Source organism: Triturus cristatus, chromosome 10, assembly GCF_964204655.1.
Source record: "Triturus cristatus chromosome 10, aTriCri1.1, whole genome shotgun sequence".
Taxonomy (NCBI): Eukaryota; Metazoa; Chordata; class Amphibia; order Caudata; family Salamandridae; genus Triturus; species Triturus cristatus.
Window position 1 is genome coordinate 846116705 of NC_140593.1, and position 16413 is coordinate 846133117.

At 47.1% G+C, this 16413-nt stretch overlaps 11 non-coding genes across 11 annotated transcripts; all 11 read left to right on the forward strand.

Moving 5' to 3' along the window:
* The first annotated feature begins 43 nt into the window (after nucleotides 1-43).
* Nucleotides 44-155, forward strand: TRNAL-CAA (transfer RNA leucine (anticodon CAA)). Its single transcript has 2 exons — nucleotides 44-81; nucleotides 110-155. It is a non-coding gene; the product is annotated as a tRNA-Leu (tRNA).
* A 937-nt stretch (nucleotides 156-1092) lies between these two features.
* On the forward strand, nucleotides 1093-1164 carry TRNAP-CGG (transfer RNA proline (anticodon CGG)). The gene has a single exon. It is a non-coding gene; the product is annotated as a tRNA-Pro (tRNA).
* An 887-nt stretch (nucleotides 1165-2051) lies between these two features.
* TRNAP-AGG (transfer RNA proline (anticodon AGG)) lies at nucleotides 2052-2123 on the forward strand. Its single transcript has one exon. It is a non-coding gene; the product is annotated as a tRNA-Pro (tRNA).
* A 748-nt stretch (nucleotides 2124-2871) lies between these two features.
* Nucleotides 2872-2983, forward strand: TRNAL-CAA (transfer RNA leucine (anticodon CAA)). The gene is made up of 2 exons: nucleotides 2872-2909; nucleotides 2938-2983. It is a non-coding gene; the product is annotated as a tRNA-Leu (tRNA).
* Nucleotides 2984-6751: 3768 nt separating this feature from the next.
* TRNAP-CGG (transfer RNA proline (anticodon CGG)) lies at nucleotides 6752-6823 on the forward strand. Its single transcript has one exon. It is a non-coding gene; the product is annotated as a tRNA-Pro (tRNA).
* Nucleotides 6824-7710: 887 nt separating this feature from the next.
* On the forward strand, nucleotides 7711-7782 carry TRNAP-AGG (transfer RNA proline (anticodon AGG)). Its single transcript has one exon. It is a non-coding gene; the product is annotated as a tRNA-Pro (tRNA).
* A 747-nt stretch (nucleotides 7783-8529) lies between these two features.
* TRNAL-CAA (transfer RNA leucine (anticodon CAA)) lies at nucleotides 8530-8641 on the forward strand. Its single transcript has 2 exons — nucleotides 8530-8567; nucleotides 8596-8641. It is a non-coding gene; the product is annotated as a tRNA-Leu (tRNA).
* Nucleotides 8642-12408: 3767 nt separating this feature from the next.
* On the forward strand, nucleotides 12409-12480 carry TRNAP-CGG (transfer RNA proline (anticodon CGG)). Its single transcript has one exon. It is a non-coding gene; the product is annotated as a tRNA-Pro (tRNA).
* Nucleotides 12481-13367: 887 nt separating this feature from the next.
* TRNAP-AGG (transfer RNA proline (anticodon AGG)) lies at nucleotides 13368-13439 on the forward strand. The gene has a single exon. It is a non-coding gene; the product is annotated as a tRNA-Pro (tRNA).
* Nucleotides 13440-14186: 747 nt separating this feature from the next.
* TRNAL-CAA (transfer RNA leucine (anticodon CAA)) lies at nucleotides 14187-14298 on the forward strand. The gene is made up of 2 exons: nucleotides 14187-14224; nucleotides 14253-14298. It is a non-coding gene; the product is annotated as a tRNA-Leu (tRNA).
* Nucleotides 14299-15236: 938 nt separating this feature from the next.
* On the forward strand, nucleotides 15237-15308 carry TRNAP-CGG (transfer RNA proline (anticodon CGG)). The gene has a single exon. It is a non-coding gene; the product is annotated as a tRNA-Pro (tRNA).
* Nucleotides 15309-16413: the final 1105 nt, after the last annotated feature.

Sequence of the window (16413 nt, forward strand, 5' to 3'; positions counted from 1 at the left end):
GCAAGTGCAGACAGAAGAGTCAGACCTGTACATAGCCAGGGCTGTCAGGATGGCCGAGTGGTCTAAGGCGCCAGACTCAAGAGAGCTTGATCTTCAGTGCAACTGAGACTTCTGGTCTCCTCATGGAGGCGTGGGTTCAAATCCCACTTCTGACAGGTCTCTTTTACACCCATAAATCGTCCTGTTTTTTGCAGTGCATTCCCCACACACCACAATCTTTGCACGGACCTGTAACATATGACGAGAAATCCACCAACGATCAGGCTGGGCCCTCAATCACAATTCCATGTATTCCTGGAAGGGACACCTCAGGCACACCTTCCGTTAAATTTGCACTCCATCACACTAACTGCTGTGCTGGTTTCTCATTAAGCAGTTGATCCCATCTTTGTTGTGAGGCTCTCCTGCCACCTTTTGGGCGGAGAAGGCACTGTCCCTGCAACAACACAGGCAGACATGTTCAACAGGGCTTCCTGGTTATGTGGGAGGAGCAGATTGTCATTGGTCCCCCCTTGCGAATTTTAATTTACATAAGGAAGACAGAGAGGTAGCTGGGAGTAGGCAGTACACACGGACATTGAACTCTATCTTGTGATTTGCAGCCAATTCTAGATTGAGGCAGGAGGAAAGGAGGTGACTTGCCCAACAATGGCCATTCTGGGAATTCAGCCACCCTGGGTCTCCCAGGTGAGTGTTTCAGTCCTGCGAGCCACTCTTATAAATCTCGCCTGATCGAGCCTGATCGAGCGCTGAGTGAGCGTGTTTGAATCCAAGAATCAAACACCTCTTTCTTAGGAGCAAGAATTGGCAGGCCCTCCCTTGCTTCTGGGGTGGAAGTTTATGGGGCAAGGGTCCAGGACTTGCAGAGAAGTACAAGTGCCAGAAAGTGCCTGCAGTTGTCATCAGTGCCTTTTTTCTGCTCACTGGCAGCTAGGATATCGGCTGATCCCTTCCTTGCAAGAGTGAAAAAAACAACACCTTGAGAGAAAACATGACTTTGTGTGGCTCACATAGAGAGAGAGCAGCCAAATAGCACTGCTTTGTTTCTGAAAGACGCATCAGAAATTGTTCAAATTGCTGACAGGGGAATCAGGCTCGTTGGTCTAGGGGTATGATTCTCGCTTCGGGTGCGAGAGGTCCCGGGTTCAAATCCCGGACGAGCCCATGTTGTGGAATTATTTTTAGGCTGCTTATTATATAGGACCATTTCTTCTTTTCAATGCTATAAGACGCCGTGTATGGTGAGAAAGTTCCTTTCCCTGCACGCTGTTTCCCAGTTTTGGCGTATAGAATTTCAGTGCCGGACTTCTTTGCAACTGCTTTTCTGGGGTGGACCATCAGTGTAGGAACATTAAATTCAAAGTGTTTTTCTAGCGTGATTTCAGGTTTGGTTTTAAAATCGCCTTTTGGAATAAAAGTGGTCCTCGTTCCTTTCTTCCAAAGAAAGAGATCGGGTAAGGAGGGTCCAACGTTGAGCTTCATGGACATTGTCCCTTGGTCTGTGCTTTCCAGCCCACTACATGCCAAGAAGATTGCTGCAAGAGTATCTGTTTCTGTGGTGTAGTGGTTATCACGTTCGCTTTACACGCGAAAGGTCCCTGGTTCGAGACCGGGCAAAAACAGCAGCTTATTGCTTGCATTTACTCTCTCAACTTATAGGAAAGCTGAGATAATGGAAGCTGTCTATCCCTCACCAGCGTGACGTACTGTGCTCCAGGGGCTTCAGTGACAGCTCAAAAAGAGAAGTGACGATAGTTTGCGCCATTCGTTTGCACGTCCTTTTGTACTGAAGGGTGGGCCTACTTGATGAAAGCAAGGCATGAGAGCAGAAATTGTTTTATTGTCCTCACCGAGAGCTTACACCTAGAGCAGACAAAATGTCTGAAGGATGGAGGTATTTTCATTTCTTGTTCGATGACGGCCATGGAAAAGACAGCAACCATATTGCAGAAGAGAGCAGCATGTGCAGTTGCTTGCTTTGGGTGAATCATTCACCAACTCGCTGCCAATAACCCCCGGAGCCGGTGCAAAAAGTGACTCTTGTGTGCCTCGGCTCGTTGGTCTAGGGGTATGATTCTCGCTTAGGGTGCGAGAGGTCCCGGGTTCAAATCCCGGACGAGCCCTTTTTTAGAGGTAAACATACGAATCCTACTCAAAACTGACAATGCCTGACTATTTCTCATTACACTCGGCGCATTGTTGCACAAATTATTTTGAACCTCAGAAGAAAAACGGATATCCATGCTTTTTCTGCCTTCATGCTTAGTCTGTGTGTGTCCCAGGTGATGCTTTCCCAAGCTGTACTTGCTGGCATTTAGGCATCAGATATTTGTCTGTCGATGCCTGCATAAGTAAATTTTTAATACGTCTAATTGCAAGCATGTTGGCTGATATCTCTGCAGTTTTCACACTTGCTCCTCGCTTTCTGAGTGGCTGCTGATACAGCAGAATAGAAGTAGAGAGAATCCTTGAGAGGAACCTTGCTCTAACAGTAAAACACAGCAAGTTAATTTCTGTAGTGTAGTGGTCATCATGTTCGCCTAACACGTGAAAGGTCCCCGGTTCGAGACCGGGCAGAAACACTGTGCATGAGCTGCTTTTATGTGCACCCTCTAAAACCTTATTATCTCAATGCAAGCTTAAGAAGAGGCGGTCCATGAACCCAGCGAGCCGTGGGAAACTTCCTTTACTTTTCCAAGACGAAACAAAGTAATCCGCATCCATCAGTGGTCGCTCTTGTGCCTAGCTTTTTTTTTTATCATGCCATGTTGTATTGTGGGGCCTTTACACCTGTGACATTGCTGCGAACGCTGTAAGTGCAAACATTGGCAAGTGCAGACAGAAGAGTCAGACCTGTACATAGCCAGGGCTGTCAGGATGGCCGAGTGGTCTAAGGCGCCAGACTCAAGAGAGCTTGATCTTCAGTGCAACTGAGACTTCTGGTCTCCTCATGGAGGCGTGGGTTCAAATCCCACTTCTGACAGGTCTCTTTTACACCCTTAAATCGTCCTGTTTTTTTGCAGTGCATTCCCCACACACCACAATCTTTGCACGGACCTGTAACATATGACGAGAAATCCACCAACGATCAGGCTGGGCCCTCAATCACAATTCCATGTATTCCTGGAAGGGACACCTCAGGCACACCTTCCGTTAAATTTGCACTCCATCACACTAACTGCTGTGCTGGTTTCTCATTAAGCAGTTGATCCCATCTTTGTTGTGAGGCTCTCCTGCCACCTTTTGGGCGGAGAAGGCACTGTCCCTGCAACAACACAGGCAGACATGTTCAACAGGGCTTCCTGGTTATGTGGGAGGAGCAGATTGTCATTGGTCCCCCCTTGCGAATTTTAATTTACATAAGGAAGACAGAGAGGTAGCTGGGAGTAGGCAGTACACACGGACATTGAACGCTATCTTGTGATTTGCAGCCAATTCTAGATTGAGGCAGGAGGAAAGGAGGTGACTTGCCCAACAATGGCCATTCTGGGAATTCAGCCACCCTGGGTCTCCCAGGTGAGTGTTTCAGTCCTGCGAGCCACTCATATAAATCTCGCCTGATCGAGCCTCATTGAGTGCTGAGTGAGCGTGTTTGAATCCAAGAATCAAACACCTCTTTCTTAGGAGCAAGAATTGGCAGGCCCTCCCTTGCTTCTGGGGTGGAAGTTAATGGGGCAAGGGTCCAGGACTTGCAGAGAAGTACAAGTGCCAGAAAGTGCCTGCAGTTCTCATCAGTGCCTTTTTTCTGCTCACTGGCAGCTAGGATATCGGCTGATCCCTTCCTTGCAAGAGTGAAAAAAACAACACCTTGAGAGAAAACATGACTTTGTGTGGCTCACATAGAGAGAGAGCAGCCAAATAGCACTGCTTTGTTTCTGAAAGACGCATCAGAAATTGTTCAAATTGCTGACAGGGGAATCAGGCTCGTTGGTCTAGGGGTATGATTCTCGCTTCGGGTGCGAGAGGTCCCGGGTTCAAATCCCAGACGAGCCCATGTTGTGGAATTATTTTTAGGCTGCTTATTATATAGGACCATTTCTTCTTTTCAATGCTATAAGACGCCGTGTATGGTGAGAAAGTTCCTTTCCCTGCACGCTGTTTCCCAGTTTTGGCGTATAGAATTTCAGTGCCGGACTTCTTTGCAACTGCTTTTCTGGGGTGGACCATCAGTGTAGGAACATTAAATTCAAAGTGTTTTTCTAGCGTGATTTCAGGTTTGGTTTTAAAATCGCCTTTTGGAATAAAAGTGGTCCTCGTTCCTTTCTTCCAAAGAAAGAGATCGGGTAAGGAGGGTCCAACGTTGAGCTTCATGGACATTGGCCCTTGGTCTGTGCTTTCCAGCCCACTACATGCCAAGAAGATTCCTGCAAGAGTATCTGTTTCTGTGGTGTAGTGGTTATCACGTTCGCTTTACACGCGAAAGGTCCCTGGTTCGAGACCGGGCAAAAAACAGCAGCTTATTGCTTGCATTTACTCTCTCAACTTATAGGAAAGCTGAGATAATGGAAGCTGTCTATCCCTCACCAGCGTGACGTACTGTGCTCCAGGGGCTTCAGTGACAGCTCAAAAAGAGAAGTGACGATAGTTTGCGCCATTCGTTTGCACGTCCTTTTGTACTGAAGGGTGGGCCTACTTGATGAAAGCAAGGCATGAGAGCAGAAATTGTTTTATTGTCCTCACCGAGAGCTTACACCTAGAGCAGACAAAATGTCTGAAGGATGGAGGTATTTTCATTTCTTGTTCGATGACGGCCATGGAAAAGACAGCAACCATATTGCAGAAGAGAGCAGCATGTGCAGTTGCTTGCTTTGGGTGAATCATTCACCAACTCGCTGCCAATAACCCCCGGAGCCGGTGCAAAAGGTGACTCTTGTGTGCCTCGGCTCGTTGGTCTAGGGGTATGATTCTCGCTTAGGTTGTGAGAGGTCCCGGGTTCAAATCTCGGACGAGCCCTTTTTTAGAGGTAAACATACGAATCCTACTCAAAACTGACAATGCCTGACTATTTCTCATTACATTCGGCGCATTGTTGCACAAATTATTTTGAACCTCAGAAGAAAAACGGATATCCATGCTTTTTCTGCCTTCATGCTTAGTCTGTGTGTGTCCCAGGTGATGCTTTCCCAAGCTGTACTTGCTGGCATTTAGGCATCAGATATTTGTCTGTCGATGCCTGCATAAGTAAATTTTTAATATGTCTAATTGCAAGCATGTTGGCTGATATCTCTGCAGTTTTCACACTTGCTCCTCGCTTTCTGAGTGGCTGCTGATACAGCAGAATAGAAGTAGAGAGAATCCTTGAGAGGAACCTTGCTCTAACAGTAAAACACAGCAAGTTAATTTCTGTAGTGTAGTGGTCATCACGTTCGCCTAACACGCGAAAGGTCCCCGGTTCGAGACCGGGCAGAAACACTGTGCATGAGCTGCTTTTATGTGCACCCTCTAAAACCTTATTATCTCAATGCAAGCTTAAGAAGAGGCGGTCCATGAACCCAGCGAGCCGTGGGAAACTTCCTTTACTTTTCCAAGACAAAACAAAGTAATCCGCATCCATCAGTGGTCGCTCTTGTGCCTAGCTTTTTTTTTTTATCATGCCATGTTGTATTGTGGGGCCTTTACACCTGTGACATTGCTGCGAACGCTGTAAGTGCAAACATTGGCAAGTGCAGACAGAAGAGTCAGACCTGTACATAGCCAGGGCTGTCAGGATGGCCGAGTGGTCTAAGGCGCCAGACTCAAGAGAGCTTGATCTTCAGTGCAACTGAGACTTCTGGTCTCCTCATGGAGGCGTCGGTTCAAATCCCACTTCTGACAGGTCTCTTTTACACCCATAAATCGTCCTGTTTTTTGCAGTGCATTCCCCACACACCACAATCTTTGCACGGACCTGTAACATATGACGAGAAATCCACCAACGATCAGGCTGGGCCCTCAATCACAATTCCATGTTTTCCTGGAAGGGACACCTCAGGCACACCTTCCGTTAAATTTGCACTCCATCACACTAACTGCTGTGCTGGTTTCTCATTAAGCAGTTGATCCCATCTTTGTTGTGAGGCTCTCCTGCCACCTTTTGGGCGGAGAAGGCACTGTCCCTGCAACAACACAGGCAGACATGTTCAACAGGGCTTCCTGGTTATGTGGGAGGAGCAGATTGTCATTGGTCCCCCCTTGCGAATTTTAATTTACATAAGGAAGACAGAGAGGTAGCTGGGAGTAGGCAGTACACACGGACATTGAACTCTATCTTGTGATTTGCAGCCAATTCTAGATTGAGGCAGGAGGAAAGGAGGTGACTTGCCCAACAATGGCCATTCTGGGAATTCAGCCACCCTGGGTCTCCCAGGTGAGTGTTTCAGTCCTGCGAGCCACTCATATAAATCGAGCCTGATCGAGCCTGATCGAGCGCTGAGTGAGCGTGTTTGAATCCAAGAATCAAACACCTCTTTCTTAGGAGCAAGAATTGGCAGGCCCTCCCTTGCTTCTGGGGTGGAAGTTTATGGGGCAAGGGTCCAGGACTTGCAGAGAAGTACAAGTGCCAGAAAGTGCCTGCAGTTCTCATCAGTGCCTTTTTTCTGCTCACTGGCAGCTAGGATATCGGCTGATCCCTTCCTTGCAAGAGTGAAAAAAACAACACCTTGAGAGAAAACATGACTTTGTGTGGCTCACATAGAGAGAGAGCAGCCAAATAGCACTGCTTTGTTTCTGAAAGACGCATCAGAAATTGTTCAAATTGCTGACAGGGGAATCAGGCTCGTTGGTCTAGGGGTATGATTCTCGCTTCGGGTGCGAGAGGTCCCGGGTTCAAATCCCGGACGAGCCCATGTTGTGGAATTATTTTTAGGCTGCTTATTATATAGGACCATTTCTTCTTTTCAATGCTATAAGACGCCGTGTATGGTGAGAAAGTTCCTTTCCCTGCACGCTGTTTCCCAGTTTTGGCGTATAGAATTTCAGTGCCGGACTTCTTTGCAACTGCTTTTCTGGGGTGGACCATCAGTGTAGGAACATTAAATTCAAAGTGTTTTTCTAGCGTGATTTCAGGTTTGGTTTTAAAATCGCCTTTTGGAATAAAAGTGGTCCTCGTTCCTTTCTTCCAAAGAAAGAGATCGGGTAAGGAGGGTCCAACGTTGAGCTTCATGGACATTGTCCCTTGGTCTGTGCTTTCCAGCCCACTACATGCCAAGAAGATTGCTGCAAGAGTATCTGTTTCTGTGGTGTAGTGGTTATCACGTTCGCTTTACACGCGAAAGGTCCCTGGTTCGAGACCGGGCAAAAACAGCAGCTTATTGCTTGCATTTACTCTCTCAACTTATAGGAAAGCTGAGATAATGGAAGCTGTCTATCCCTCACCAGCGTGACGTACTGTGCTCCAGGGGCTTCAGTGACAGCTCAAAAAGAGAAGTGACGATAGTTTGCGCCATTCGTTTGCACGTCCTTTTGTACTGAAGGGTGGGCCTACTTGATGAAAGCAAGGCATGAGAGCAGAAATTGTTTTATTGTCCTCACCGAGAGCTTACACCTAGAGCAGACAAAATGTCTGAAGGATGGAGGTATTTTCATTTCTTGTTCGATGACGGCCATGGAAAAGACAGCAACCATATTGCAGAAGAGAGCAGCATGTGCAGTTGCTTGCTTTGGGTGAATCATTCACCAACTCGCTGCCAATAACCCCCGGAGCCGGTGCAAAAGGTGACTCTTGTGTGCCTCGGCTCGTTGGTCTAGGGGTATGATTCTCGCTTAGGGTGCGAGAGGTCCCGGGTTCAAATCCCGGACGAGCCCTTTTTTAGAGGTAAACATACGAATCCTACTCAAAACTGACAATGCCTGACTATTTCTCATTACACTCGGCACATTGTTGCACAAATTATTTTGAACCTCAGAAGAAAAACGGATATCCATGCTTTTTCTGCCTTCATGCTTAGTCTGTGTGTGTCCCAGGTGATGCTTTCCCAAGCTGTACTTGTTGGCATTTAGGCATCAGATATTTGTCTGTCGATGCCTGCATAAGTAAATTTTTAATACGTCTAATTGCAAGCATGTTGGCTGATATCTCTGCAGTTTTCACACTTGCTCCTCGCTTTCTGAGTGGCTGCTGATACAGCGGAATAGAAGTAGAGAGAATCCTTGAGAGGAACCTTGCTCTAACAGTAAAACACAGCAAGTTAATTTCTGTAGTGTAGTGGTCATCACGTTCGCCTAACACGCGAAAGGTCCCCGGTTCGAGACCGGGCAGAAACACTGTGCATGAGCTGCTTTTATGTGCACCCTCTAAAACCTTATTATCTCAATGCAAGCTTAAGAAGAGGCGGTCCATGAACCCAGCGAGCCGTGGGAAACTTCCTTTACTTTTCCAAGACGAAACAAAGTAATCCGCATCCATCAGTGGTCGCTCTTGTGCCTAGCTTTTTTTTTATCATGCCATGTTGTATTGTGGGGCCTTTACACCTGTGACATTGCTGCGAACGCTGTAAGTGCAAACATTGGCAAGTGCAGACAGAAGAGTCAGACCTGTACATAGCCAGGGCTGTCAGGATGGCCGAGTGGTCTAAGGCGCCAGACTCAAGAGAGCTTGATCTTCAGTGCAACTGAGACTTCTGGTCTCCTCATGGAGGCGTGGGTTCAAATCCCACTTCTGACAGGTCTCTTTTACACCCTTAAATCGTCCTGTTTTTTTGCAGTGCATTCCCCACACACCACAATCTTTGCACGGACCTGTAACATATGACGAGAAATCCACCAACGATCAGGCTGGGCCCTCAATCACAATTCCATGTATTCCTGGAAGGGACACCTCAGGCACACCTTCCGTTAAATTTGCACTCCATCACACTAACTGCTGTGCTGGTTTCTCATTAAGCAGTTGATCCCATCTTTGTTGTGAGGCTCTCCTGCCACCTTTTGGGCGGAGAAGGCACTGTCCCTGCAACAACACAGGCAGACATGTTCAACAGGGCTTCCTGGTTATGTGGGAGGAGCAGATTGTCATTGGTCCCCCCTTGCGAATTTTAATTTACATAAGGAAGACAGAGAGGTAGCTGGGAGTAGGCAGTACACACGGACATTGAACGCTATCTTGTGATTTGCAGCCAATTCTAGATTGCGGCAGGAGGAAAGGAGGTGACTTGCCCAACAATGGCCATTCTGGGAATTCAGCCACCCTGGGTCTCCCAGGTGAGTGTTTCAGTCCTGCGAGCCACTCATATAAATCTCGCCTGATCGAGCCTCATTGAGTGCTGAGTGAGCGTGTTTGAATCCAAGAATCAAACACCTCTTTCTTAGGAGCAAGAATTGGCAGGCCCTCCCTTGCTTCTGGGGTGGAAGTTAATGGGGCAAGGGTCCAGGACTTGCAGAGAAGTACAAGTGCCAGAAAGTGCCTGCAGTTCTCATCAGTGCCTTTTTTCTGCTCACTGGCAGCTAGGATATCGGCTGATCCCTTCCTTGCAAGAGTGAAAAAAACAACACCTTGAGAGAAAACATGACTTTGTGTGGCTCACATAGAGAGAGAGCAGCCAAATAGCACTGCTTTGTTTCTGAAAGACGCATCAGAAATTGTTCAAATTGCTGACAGGGGAATCAGGCTCGTTGGTCTAGGGGTATGATTCTCACTTCTGGTGCGAGAGGTCCCGGGTTCAAATCCCGGACGAGCCCATATTGTGGAATTATTTTTAGGCTGCTTATTATATAGGACCATTTCTTCTTTTCAATGCTATAAGACGCCGTGTATGGTGAGAAAGTTCCTTTCCCTGCACGCTGTTTCCCAGTTTTGGCGTATAGAATTTCAGTGCCGGACTTCTTTGCAACTGCTTTTCTGGGGTGGACCATCAGTGTAGGAACATTAAATTCAAAGTGTTTTTCTAGCGTGATTTCAGGTTTGGTTTTAAAATCGCCTTTTGGAATAAAAGTGGTCCTCGTTCCTTTCTTCCAAAGAAAGAGATCGGGTAAGGAGGGTCCAACGTTGAGCTTCATGGACATTGGCCCTTGGTCTGTGCTTTCCAGCCCACTACATGCCAAGAAGATTCCTGCAAGAGTATCTGTTTCTGTGGTGTAGTGGTTATCACGTTCGCTTTACACGCGAAAGGTCCCTGGTTCGAGACCGGGCAAAAACAGCAGCTTATTGCTTGCATTTACTCTCTCAACTTATAGGAAAGCTGAGATAATGGAAGCTGTCTATCCCTCACCAGCGTGACGTACTGTGCTCCAGGGGCTTCAGTGACAGCTCAAAAAGAGAAGTGACGATAGTTTGCGCCATTCGTTTGCACGTCCTTTTGTACTGAAGGGTGGGCCTACTTGATGAAAGCAAGGCATGAGAGCAGAAATTGTTTTATTGTCCTCACCGAGAGCTTACACCTAGAGCAGACAAAATGTCTGAAGGATGGAGGTATTTTCATTTCTTGTTCGATGACGGCCATGGAAAAGACAGCAACCATATTGCAGAAGAGAGCAACATGTGCAGTTGCTTGCTTTGGGTGAATCATTCACCAACTCGCTGCCAATAACCCCCGGAGCCGGTGCAAAAGGTGACTCTTGTGTGCCTCGGCTCGTTGGTCTAGGGGTATGATTCTCGCTTAGGTTGTGAGAGGTCCCGGGTTCAAATCTCGGACGAGCCCTTTTTTAGAGGTAAACATACGAATCCTACTCAAAACTGACAATGCCTGACTATTTCTCATTACATTCGGCGCATTGTTGCACAAATTATTTTGAACCTCAGAAGAAAAACGGATATCCATGCTTTTTCTGCCTTCATGCTTAGTCTGTGTGTGTCCCAGGTGATGCTTTCCCAAGCTGTACTTGCTGGCATTTAGGCATCAGATATTTGTCTGTCGATGCCTGCATAAGTAAATTTTTAATACGTCTAATTGCAAGCATGTTGGCTGATATCTCTGCAGTTTTCACACTTGCTCCTCGCTTTCTGAGTGGCTGCTGATACAGCAGAATAGAAGTAGAGAGAATCCTTGAGAGGAACCTTGCTCTAACAGTAAAACACAGCAAGTTAATTTCTGTAGTGTAGTGGTCATCACGTTCGCCTAACACGCGAAAGGTCCCCGGTTCGAGACCGGGCAGAAACACTGTGCATGAGCTGCTTTTATGTGCACCCTCTAAAACCTTATTATCTCAATGCAAGCTTAAGAAGAGGCGGTCCATGAACCCAGCGAGCCGTGGGAAACTTCCTTTACTTTTCCAAGACAAAACAAAGTAATCCGCATCCATCAGTGGTCGCTCTTGTGCCTAGCTTTTTTTTTTTATCATGCCATGTTGTATTGTGGGGCCTTTACACCTGTGACATTGCTGCGAACGCTGTAAGTGCAAACATTGGCAAGTGCAGACAGAAGAGTCAGACCTGTACATAGCCAGGGCTGTCAGGATGGCCGAGTGGTCTAAGGCGCCAGACTCAAGAGAGCTTGATCTTCAGTGCAACTGAGACTTCTGGTCTCCTCATGGAGGCGTCGGTTCAAATCCCACTTCTGACAGGTCTCTTTTACACCCATAAATCGTCCTGTTTTTTGCAGTGCATTCCCCACACACCACAATCTTTGCACGGACCTGTAACATATGACGAGAAATCCACCAACGATCAGGCTGGGCCCTCAATCACAATTCCATGTTTTCCTGGAAGGGACACCTCAGGCACACCTTCCGTTAAATTTGCACTCCATCACACTAACTGCTGTGCTGGTTTCTCATTAAGCAGTTGATCCCATCTTTGTTGTGAGGCTCTCCTGCCACCTTTTGGGCGGAGAAGGCACTGTCCCTGCAACAACACAGGCAGACATGTTCAACAGGGCTTCCTGGTTATGTGGGAGGAGCAGATTGTCATTGGTCCCCCCTTGCGAATTTTAATTTACATAAGGAAGACAGAGAGGTAGCTGGGAGTAGGCAGTACACACGGACATTGAACTCTATCTTGTGATTTGCAGCCAATTCTAGATTGAGGCAGGAGGAAAGGAGGTGACTTGCCCAACAATGGCCATTCTGGGAATTCAGCCACCCTGGGTCTCCCAGGTGAGTGTTTCAGTCCTGCGAGCCACTCATATAAATCGAGCCTGATCGAGCCTGATCGAGCGCTGAGTGAGCGTGTTTGAATCCAAGAATCAAACACCTCTTTCTTAGGAGCAAGAATTGGCAGGCCCTCCCTTGCTTCTGGGGTGGAAGTTTATGGGGCAAGGGTCCAGGACTTGCAGAGAAGTACAAGTGCCAGAAAGTGCCTGCAGTTCTCATCAGTGCCTTTTTTCTGCTCACTGGCAGCTAGGATATCGGCTGATCCCTTCCTTGCAAGAGTGAAAAAAACAACACCTTGAGAGAAAACATGACTTTGTGTGGCTCACATAGAGAGAGAGCAGCCAAATAGCACTGCTTTGTTTCTGAAAGACGCATCAGAAATTGTTCAAATTGCTGACAGGGGAATCAGGCTCGTTGGTCTAGGGGTATGATTCTCGCTTCGGGTGCGAGAGGTCCCGGGTTCAAATCCCGGACGAGCCCATGTTGTGGAATTATTTTTAGGCTGCTTATTATATAGGACCATTTCTTCTTTTCAATGCTATAAGACGCCGTGTATGGTGAGAAAGTTCCTTTCCCTGCACGCTGTTTCCCAGTTTTGGCGTATAGAATTTCAGTGCCGGACTTCTTTGCAACTGCTTTTCTGGGGTGGACCATCAGTGTAGGAACATTAAATTCAAAGTGTTTTTCTAGCGTGATTTCAGGTTTGGTTTTAAAATCGCCTTTTGGAATAAAAGTGGTCCTCGTTCCTTTCTTCCAAAGAAAGAGATCGGGTAAGGAGGGTCCAACGTTGAGCTTCATGGACATTGTCCCTTGGTCTGTGCTTTCCAGCCCACTACATGCCAAGAAGATTGCTGCAAGAGTATCTGTTTCTGTGGTGTAGTGGTTATCACGTTCGCTTTACACGCGAAAGGTCCCTGGTTCGAGACCGGGCAAAAACAGCAGCTTATTGCTTGCATTTACTCTCTCAACTTATAGGAAAGCTGAGATAATGGAAGCTGTCTATCCCTCACCAGCGTGACGTACTGTGCTCCAGGGGCTTCAGTGACAGCTCAAAAAGAGAAGTGACGATAGTTTGCGCCATTCGTTTGCACGTCCTTTTGTACTGAAGGGTGGGCCTACTTGATGAAAGCAAGGCATGAGAGCAGAAATTGTTTTATTGTCCTCACCGAGAGCTTACACCTAGAGCAGACAAAATGTCTGAAGGATGGAGGTATTTTCATTTCTTGTTCGATGACGGCCATGGAAAAGACAGCAACCATATTGCAGAAGAGAGCAGCATGTGCAGTTGCTTGCTTTGGGTGAATCATTCACCAACTCGCTGCCAATAACCCCCGGAGCCGGTGCAAAAGGTGACTCTTGTGTGCCTCGGCTCGTTGGTCTAGGGGTATGATTCTCGCTTAGGGTGCGAGAGGTCCCGGGTTCAAATCCCGGACGAGCCCTTTTTTAGAGGTAAACATACGAATCCTACTCAAAACTGACAATGCCTGACTATTTCTCATTACACTCGGCGCATTGTTGCACAAATTATTTTGAACCTCAGAAGAAAAACGGATATCCATGCTTTTTCTGCCTTCATGCTTAGTCTGTGTGTGTCCCAGGTGATGCTTTCCCAAGCTGTACTTGTTGGCATTTAGGCATCAGATATTTGTCTGTCGATGCCTGCATAAGTAAATTTTTAATACGTCTAATTGCAAGCATGTTGGCTGATATCTCTGCAGTTTTCACACTTGCTCCTCGCTTTCTGAGTGGCTGCTGATACAGCGGAATAGAAGTAGAGAGAATCCTTGAGAGGAACCTTGCTCTAACAGTAAAACACAGCAAGTTAATTTCTGTAGTGTAGTGGTCATCACGTTCGCCTAACACGCGAAAGGTCCCCGGTTCGAGACCGGGCAGAAACACTGTGCATGAGCTGCTTTTATGTGCACCCTCTAAAACCTTATTATCTCAATGCAAGCTTAAGAAGAGGCGGTCCATGAACCCAGCGAGCCGTGGGAAACTTCCTTTACTTTTCCAAGACGAAACAAAGTAATCCGCATCCATCAGTGGTCGCTCTTGTGCCTAGCTTTTTTTTTATCATGCCATGTTGTATTGTGGGGCCTTTACACCTGTGACATTGCTGCGAACGCTGTAAGTGCAAACATTGGCAAGTGCAGACAGAAGAGTCAGACCTGTACATAGCCAGGGCTGTCAGGATGGCCGAGTGGTCTAAGGCGCCAGACTCAAGAGAGCTTGATCTTCAGTGCAACTGAGACTTCTGGTCTCCTCATGGAGGCGTGGGTTCAAATCCCACTTCTGACAGGTCTCTTTTACACCCTTAAATCGTCCTGTTTTTTTGCAGTGCATTCCCCACACACCACAATCTTTGCACGGACCTGTAACATATGACGAGAAATCCACCAACGATCAGGCTGGGCCCTCAATCACAATTCCATGTATTCCTGGAAGGGACACCTCAGGCACACCTTCCGTTAAATTTGCACTCCATCACACTAACTGCTGTGCTGGTTTCTCATTAAGCAGTTGATCCCATCTTTGTTGTGAGGCTCTCCTGCCACCTTTTGGGCGGAGAAGGCACTGTCCCTGCAACAACACAGGCAGACATGTTCAACAGGGCTTCCTGGTTATGTGGGAGGAGCAGATTGTCATTGGTCCCCCCTTGCGAATTTTAATTTACATAAGGAAGACAGAGAGGTAGCTGGGAGTAGGCAGTACACACGGACATTGAACGCTATCTTGTGATTTGCAGCCAATTCTAGATTGCGGCAGGAGGAAAGGAGGTGACTTGCCCAACAATGGCCATTCTGGGAATTCAGCCACCCTGGGTCTCCCAGGTGAGTGTTTCAGTCCTGCGAGCCACTCATATAAATCTCGCCTGATCGAGCCTCATTGAGTGCTGAGTGAGCGTGTTTGAATCCAAGAATCAAACACCTCTTTCTTAGGAGCAAGAATTGGCAGGCCCTCCCTTGCTTCTGGGGTGGAAGTTAATGGGGCAAGGGTCCAGGACTTGCAGAGAAGTACAAGTGCCAGAAAGTGCCTGCAGTTCTCATCAGTGCCTTTTTTCTGCTCACTGGCAGCTAGGATATCGGCTGATCCCTTCCTTGCAAGAGTGAAAAAAACAACACCTTGAGAGAAAACATGACTTTGTGTGGCTCACATAGAGAGAGAGCAGCCAAATAGCACTGCTTTGTTTCTGAAAGACGCATCAGAAATTGTTCAAATTGCTGACAGGGGAATCAGGCTCGTTGGTCTAGGGGTATGATTCTCACTTCGGGTGCGAGAGGTCCCGGGTTCAAATCCCGGACGAGCCCATATTGTGGAATTATTTTTAGGCTGCTTATTATATAGGACCATTTCTTCTTTTCAATGCTATAAGACGCCGTGTATGGTGAGAAAGTTCCTTTCCCTGCACGCTGTTTCCCAGTTTTGGCGTATAGAATTTCAGTGCCGGACTTCTTTGCAACTGCTTTTCTGGGGTGGACCATCAGTGTAGGAACATTAAATTCAAAGTGTTTTTCTAGCGTGATTTCAGGTTTGGTTTTAAAATCGCCTTTTGGAATAAAAGTGGTCCTCGTTCCTTTCTTCCAAAGAAAGAGATCGGGTAAGGAGGGTCCAACGTTGAGCTTCATGGACATTGGCCCTTGGTCTGTGCTTTCCAGCCCACTACATGCCAAGAAGATTCCTGCAAGAGTATCTGTTTCTGTGGTGTAGTGGTTATCACGTTCGCTTTACACGCGAAAGGTCCCTGGTTCGAGACCGGGCAAAAACAGCAGCTTATTGCTTGCATTTACTCTCTCAACTTATAGGAAAGCTGAGATAATGGAAGCTGTCTATCCCTCACCAGCGTGACGTACTGTGCTCCAGGGGCTTCAGTGACAGCTCAAAAAGAGAAGTGACGATAGTTTGCGCCATTCGTTTGCACGTCCTTTTGTACTGAAGGGTGGGCCTACTTGATGAAAGCAAGGCATGAGAGCAGAAATTGTTTTATTGTCCTCACCGAGAGCTTACACCTAGAGCAGACAAAATGTCTGAAGGATGGAGGTATTTTCATTTCTTGTTCGATGACGGCCATGGAAAAGACAGCAACCATATTGCAGAAGAGAGCAACATGTGCAGTTGCTTGCTTTGGGTGAATCATTCACCAACTCGCTGCCAATAACCCCCGGAGCCGGTGCAAAAGGTGACTCTTGTGTGCCTCGGCTCGTTGGTCTAGGGGTATGATTCTCGCTTAGGTTGTGAGAGGTCCCGGGTTCAAATCTCGGACGAGCCCTTTTTTAGAGGTAAACATACGAATCCTACTCAAAACTGACAATGCCTGACTATTTCTCATTACATTCGGCGCATTGTTGCACAAATTATTTTGAACCTCAGAAGAAAAACGGATATCCATGCTTTTTCTGCCTTCATGCTTAGTCT